General features: G+C 41.1%; 1 long non-coding RNA gene across 5 annotated transcripts in view; it reads left to right on the top strand.

Moving 5' to 3' along the window:
• LOC107196199 overlaps positions 1-6,982 on the top strand; it is a 32,122-nt gene that overhangs the window by 8,395 nt on the left and 16,745 nt on the right. Inside the window, exon 4 of one of the 5 annotated variants that reach the window (XR_003048471.1) lies at positions 6,912-6,982. The exons of 3 other annotated variants lie outside the window; for them this stretch is intronic. This is a non-coding gene — a long non-coding RNA (uncharacterized LOC107196199). Of the gene's footprint in view, positions 1-1,188; positions 3,328-6,911 lie in introns of those variants that run through there. One more of the 5 variants, XR_003048470.1, reaches the window with a different exon arrangement.

Below are 6,982 nucleotides of genomic sequence, written 5' to 3'. Positions count from 1 at the left end.
AGGGCTGGCAGGTGTGGAGTGGTGCAAAGGGGAAGTGGGCAAGTGGTGGCGGGAATCAGGCAGGTGGAGTTTGAAGCCTGGCTCCTCTCCTTCTTCCAGCATTAAGTTTGTGCAAATTATCTAATCTCTCCAGGCCCCAGCTTGCTCCTTCCTCTGTGAAAGGGGTATAATAATAGTGAGGAGAAGGCAATGGTGGGTGAAAGGGCTCAGCCTAGCGTGTGGCACAGAGGGAGCGCTCAGCAAATGTGAGTCCATGATCTCTGCTGCTGCAGTCAGTTGTAGCCATGGTGCTGAGTAAACCACTAGACCCCGGGTGTGGAGAGTATGGACTGGCTCGTTCAGCCTCCTTTTCTGGGCCTTACCAGAGGCCGGACAACTACAAACTGCATTTTGCAGACTCCCTCTCAACTACAATTCTTAATCCTAGAAGCAAATTAAGATGGCCAGTTAGATGTACTTGCATGAGCACTGGAAGGTGGAGAGCATTTCCTCCTTCCTTAGACTATGCGTCGTCATTGGCCAGCTACAAAGTAGAGACATGGGGTCTTTTTTGGCCTCTCAAAGTCCATTTTCCAGCCTCCTGGTTGTCCAGGTGATACCAGGAACACAGCCTCAGCAGTGGGTTTCTCTGGCATCAATTCCAGGAGGGGGAAGCATTTGTGACTGCTTTCACAGCCCTGGCAGTGGCCTCAGAGGTGATGGCACCCCTGGTGGGTCAGTTCTGCAGTATTCTGGAGTCACTTCTAGAAGCCCAGTCAAGAGCCCACACCCCAAGACCTCCTAATGATTTTGTAAACGTCTCATTCCCTATATTACATCCCTTCATAGTTCAAATATTTAGTCATGTCTGCTTCCTACACTCAAGCCTGCCTACCACAGAAGGCGTTTGTATTTCTTTCCTTCACAATCTCAATTTGCATACCACATTTTTACAAGTGAAAAAAGAAGTTAAGACGTCATTCGCTTCCCCTATTAACATTATTTTTCCTGAGTTATTCACACCTACGCTGAGATAGACCAATCACTATCTCCCTGTATAACTAAGCCTAAGGCGTTGTCATCCCCTGGTGACAGCTGCCCAAACTGCAGCTGTAATGCTGGGAAGGGAATAATCAAAGTCAGAACAGAGTAGACTTTACAATTCCAAACCAAGAGAGTGAAGCCCAGTCAATATTGGTGTCCTTATAGAATATCGAAAATGGAGACGTCGAGAGAAGAAAATTTCCCCAGTATTGCCCAGGAGAGATGAAGCATCGATGACTCGATGTGAGTCTTCCCGTCATGTTGGCACATTCGCACATTCAGCATTTTGATCAGGAATGACTCACCATGCCTCATTGGTGAGTGTATTACTTAAAAATAATCGCTCCCATTGCAATGGACAAAAGTCCTTTTTGGAAGGAGGCAGAAGGTAAACCCTCTGCAATCTTCTCATCTTAACTCAGTTTCTCTTTTGATAAAAGTTTACGGACCACCTGACACCTGTGTTGATGTGGTTGTCCCTTCTTTATATCCCTAGATGCTAATAAGTAAGCATTCTAGATTTTTTTTCAGTCTTTTGTGAGTCTGAAATAATTTCATCTACAATTCAGTTCTGCAGAACCTGGAAACTGTACTATAGAGAACTGAGAACAATTTGTCAACCTACAGACCTGAGTCAAATCTGAGCTCATCTCTATGAGAAGCCCATTGACCCTGAGCCCTTATTTTGCCCCCAAAGCCTGACTTGCATTCCCAATAATCAGACAAATATACACTCCTTGGTCAGTTCTTAATTATCTGCATGTGGCTTATTCAAAAATAAAAATTATTTTTATTCCGTGAGGAAAGTAGTTGAAAAGGCCAAGCTCTGAGTTCAAGAAATGAGTTTAAATCCTGACTGCGCCTTTTTGAATCTGTGATCTTGGACAAGTTACTTCATTTCTCTGTGTTTCACTTTCTTAATCTACATTAAAAAAAAAAAGGAGGAGCAAATAAGAATTCCTACTTTGTATGAGATAAAAGATATATAAAGTAACTGCATTTAATAAATAGTGGCACTCAATAAATAGTAGCAATTGATATTATGTGCTGGATGCTACAAGAATGCAAAAATGAGCAAGGCACAAACTAAACTCTTTAGAAATATTTGATCTAGTAAGCGAGGATGCAACCTGTACCGCAGTGACTGAACGAGATGTGCCATGTCTGACAATCTCATCCAATTTAGACATCAAGCTTCAGTAGGAGGTAACATTGGAAAGTGTCCAAAGGTATGTGAAAAGTGGTCCAGGAGGAGGGAAGTGAACGAGCAATAATGTGGAGAAAAAAACAAGCCTGATCGGCCTCTCTGTGGAAGGCTATAAAGGCCCGTTTGAACTTGAATAGTCAGATTGTGAAAGCAGTCACAAATGCTTCCCCCTCCTGGTATCTATAGCCATAGGTAATTCTTTTCCACAATGATGCTGAACTTGGTCATGCAACTTGCTTTGACCAGTGGGATGACTGGTAGCAAACATGATTCAGGTGGACTCATGAAAAGGGCTTGCACATTTAGGCAGACCTTAATGTTGCACTTGGAGCCTTTCTGCTGCCATAGGAACAAGCTTGCTCTAGCCAGTTCAGTGTTGATGAGAAACATGTGGTCCAGCGCTCTTCCCCGTCCCCAGTCAACAGTCAGCACTGTCAGGGGAACAGCAACCGAGCTCCCTGCAGCTGACCACAGATGCAAGAGTGAGCCCAGTCAAGATTAGCAAAAGAATGACCCAGCTGGGCCCAACCCAAATCATAACCCACAGAACCGTGAGCAAAATAAATGGTTGTCATTTTTAAGCCACTGCATTTTGGGGTGGTTTGTTAATGCAGCAAAAGTTAGCCAATAACGGAGAGCCATTGAAAGGTGGGTGCAGGTGAGCAGATATATACGCTGTCCAGATGGATGTGCACTTGGGAAACTGGAGGCACACCATAAATACTAGATTAAGTAAAATAATTATTAATGTAAATTTGCTTCAAAAGGAAATAAGTTGACGAGTAATTATTGAGTGCAGAAGGTTGCAATTCACGATATCCTATACCCCTGCTATTCAAAACGTTGTCTGTGGACCAAAGGTATTGTGACCTGGAGCTTATTTGAAATATGGAATTTGGGCTCCATCCCAGACCCACTGAATCTGAGTATGAATTTCAACAACATCCCCAGGTGATTCATTGGCACTAAGTTTGAGAAGCACTGTCCTATCCTAAAAATGCAAACTGTATCCGCACTAAGCACTCACCTAGTCTTTTGAATTCTGGTCAAACCAGATTTTTTTTTTTACTTCTTTAGATGCATCAGTATAACTTCCTTCCTACCTGCTTTCTATCATAGCTTTAGTAAAAGCAAAGACAAAAAACAACCTTTATCCTTTGAAGTATTATCAAGAAACTCTGTTAGGGGATGGGGGCGGTTTCCTGGGAACTTTGAGTAGGGCCCAGTAAATGAAACTGCTTTCATCCAGGTTTTGAACCACTTAAGAAATAAGACAAAGGATAAGGCAAAAGCCAAAATATCATCTTTATCACTGATAAAATCTAAGTTAGAGACGTTGAATGGCCTCCTACACAGCGCCCAGAATTAACTAGATTTATCCATCATCAGTGCTGGCACAGGGCGGTCTTACTGCTGCTTTCCCCAGAGAGAGGGAAGAAGAAAGGCCTGGCTGGGGGGAAGTATGGGGGAGGCAGGAGTGAGTGAGGGTCTGAGGGGACCCAGGAGGAAACATTGGGAACGGGGATAGATATGTGCGTGGTGGTGGTGAGAGAGGCGTGTTCTATAAAATGTGGTCATCTCAATCGCTTAGGAGTTTCTTAAAAGCCAGATTCTTTAGAAACGATCTTTAATCATGATTGATTAATGGCATGATCATCTGTTAAGATGAATAATCAAGATTGTAATTTGTGGGATTTTTTAAACATGAGATTAGAGTTTAGGCTAAATGGTATTGGTAACAAAGAGCATGTTTGAAAGTTTATGAACAGGAATAGTGCCCAAACTGAGGTGAAAGAAAAACAATTTAGATTTTTTTTAAATGTTTATGAAAATTGGTATTTGGCCCAAGAGTGGGGAGAACATTCAAACACTTCCATGTTACCCCATGGCCTTGAGTCGCCCTAAGACACTATACTATTATTTTTTTAGCTTATGTCTAGCTTAATATGCAGTTACAGTATGCAAACTGTATCCGCACTGGATGAACTCATGTTTTTACCTATTTTGTCGTAACCTACTCTACTGTTGTTATTAATAATGATCGTGATAACAATGGTTAAGCTCTTTGAGCAGTTACTGTATGCCTAGTACTGAACTATGAGAACAGATTTTATTTAAGTCTCGTAACAAGTCAGCGAGGTCGATATTTTCATTTCTTGTGTTCTCATCTAATGGATGAGGAAATCAAGACTTAGAAAGGTTAATAACTCATCCAAGGTCACACAACCAGTAATCTACAGAGTGAGGGTTCAAAGGCAGGCAGGTCACTAGTTCTTTCTTTCAACCCTGTCCCTTGTTATCCTTGTTTTATGGTCATCCGTAGTCATCACTTTATATTTAAATCTTTATTATTCCTATTTCAAGTGTTAACACATTTTTGTTATATTTCTAAAAATTTAGAAACTACACATACAAAAAAGAAAAGAATCATCTAAAATTTCCCAGAGGGAAAACTACTGTGAAAATTGTGGTGTATATCCATCTAGTCTGTCTTCTGTTCACGTTTATTGGGTCTTGTGTTGTTGTTATAGTTTTTTTTTTTTAAAAAAGGAACATTGTATATATGCTTTTACTGGCATTTTACACTCAACAATACATTATAAACATTTTCCACATCATTCTAAACCACGTATTCTTCTAAAACACCATTTTTTTTTTAAATTGCATTGTATTCTGTTGTATGAATCCATCATAATGTATTTAACCAATCTCCTATTATGGCTTATTTGAGCTGTTAAAATATTTTCACTATTATAAACAATTCTGTAATGAGATTTTTATTTGCACTCATCCTTATTTCAGACACTACTTTTTGCCTAATCCAAAGCCTTTTATTTTCCCCTTTTCTCTCCTAAAGAAACCTCTATTTTTAGAGGTTAGAAGAGCGAGGTCCTGTGGTCTCGACATTTCTCAGCCCCTGTTGCAGTTATGTGTGGCCATGTGACTTGTTCTAGACAATAAAACATCTGCATGAAAGTTACATGTGCCATTTCCCAGTCAAAGCTTAAAGAAGCAGCTGTGCTCTTCCATTCCCTCTGTACCCATCCACTAGAGCGATACAGCTGCAACTATGCCATGCCCCTAGAGGATGGCTGTATTACTCAGGGAGAGAGAGAGACTATAAGGAATTGGCTCACATAATTATGGAGGCTGAAAGTCTGAGATCTGCAGCTGGCAAGCTGGAGACCCAGGAAAGCCAATGGTTTAGTTCCAGTCTGAGTCTGAAGGCCTGAAAAAGAATCAGGAGAGCTAATGGTATAAATTCTAGTCCGAATCTGAGTCCAAAGACAGGAGAAGACCTATATCTCGGCTCAAAGACAGATGGGCCGAGAGAAGAAGTTCTTTTTCACTCGGCCTTTTGTTTTATTCAGGCCTTCAAGGGATTGGATCAGGCAGGACCACAATGGGGTGGCTGGAGGAGGGCGATCTTTGCTTACTCTACTGATTCAGAAGTTAATCTCATCTAGAAACCTCAGACAGCCACACTCAGAAATAATATTTTACCAAATCTCTGGACACTGAGTGCCCTGGTCCACTTGACACATAAAACTAACCATCAAAGTGGCTGAGTCACAAGATGAAAGGAGTCCAGGTGATTTCATTGCCAATTGGAGGAGAAATACTTGCCAGACAGAATATCTTCCTTGGACTCTTCTGTGGGTAAAAAAAATAAACCAATTATGTCGGAGCTGTAAGGCAGATATTTCTGCTGTGACATGGAATAGACATAGAAAAAATACACATTCAGCAAAATTATACATTCAGAATAACGCTTTTAGGAATATTAGGATCATAATCAGAGCACTAAAAATTTATGTAACTTTGTAACTAGAGCACTAACAAAAACTGTAATTGGTACCTTGAGAGACAGCTCGGACAGTCCGGGCAGGAAGCTCAGCATATCTGGAGGTTGCCTCAAGGCTATTAAAATGCTATTAAAAAACAATTGTGGGAAATTATAGAGATGGAGAACAGATTAGCTGTTGCTAGGGGTTAGGGATGGTGATGGAAGTGGTGGGCATGGCTGTGAAGAGATAGCAAAAGAGGGCCTTATGGTGCTGGAACAGATCTGTAGCTTAGCTGTGGTCGTGGTTATACTAATCTGCACATGTGATAAAATTACATGGAACTACACACACATACAGACACACATACGCGCACACATGCAATGCTTGTAAAACTGGTGAAATCTGAATAAGCCCTGTGAATTGTACCAATGACCAGTGTCAATTTCCTGGCTTTGATATTGTACTATAGTTAGGCAAGTTGTTACCACTGGGGAAACTGGGCGCAGGGTATATAGAACATCCCCGTGATAGATTTCCTGCAAATCTATAATTATTTCAAAATCAAAAGTTTGAAAAGTGAGTAGAAATGTCTGTGGTTGTAGAAACCATATACATGGAAATGAAGTTCAGAGCCCTAGGTGGCCAAAGGAAGAAGTGAAGCCAGCCCTGAGCAGAGCAGGAAGTATACCTGCCTGGGGAGAAAGCCCAAGGTGTTGCACTTATTTTTGTTTTCTTAACCAATACCTGAAAAGGCTCTTGCCTGTGTATCAGCCAAGCTGAGAGCCTGTCCCTTCCCATGGAATGTTAGAATTCTACACCTGCTCTTCAAGGTTTGTTTTTCTTTCAAAGTATGTTCATGTTTTAAATTTGATTTGTTTTCTGCCTTTGTTTAGGATCTACCTGGCCATTTAGAAAGATATACTTGATTGCATGTGGGACATTTTCAAAATGTCAGCCATAAAAT

This window comes from Pteropus alecto, unplaced genomic scaffold (assembly GCF_000325575.1).
Source record: "Pteropus alecto unplaced genomic scaffold, ASM32557v1 scaffold5, whole genome shotgun sequence".
In the NCBI taxonomy this organism is placed as follows: domain Eukaryota; kingdom Metazoa; phylum Chordata; class Mammalia; order Chiroptera; family Pteropodidae; genus Pteropus; species Pteropus alecto.
The sequence above is the reverse complement of the archived record's forward strand: the minus strand, read 5'-3'. Positions and strand labels throughout refer to the sequence as shown.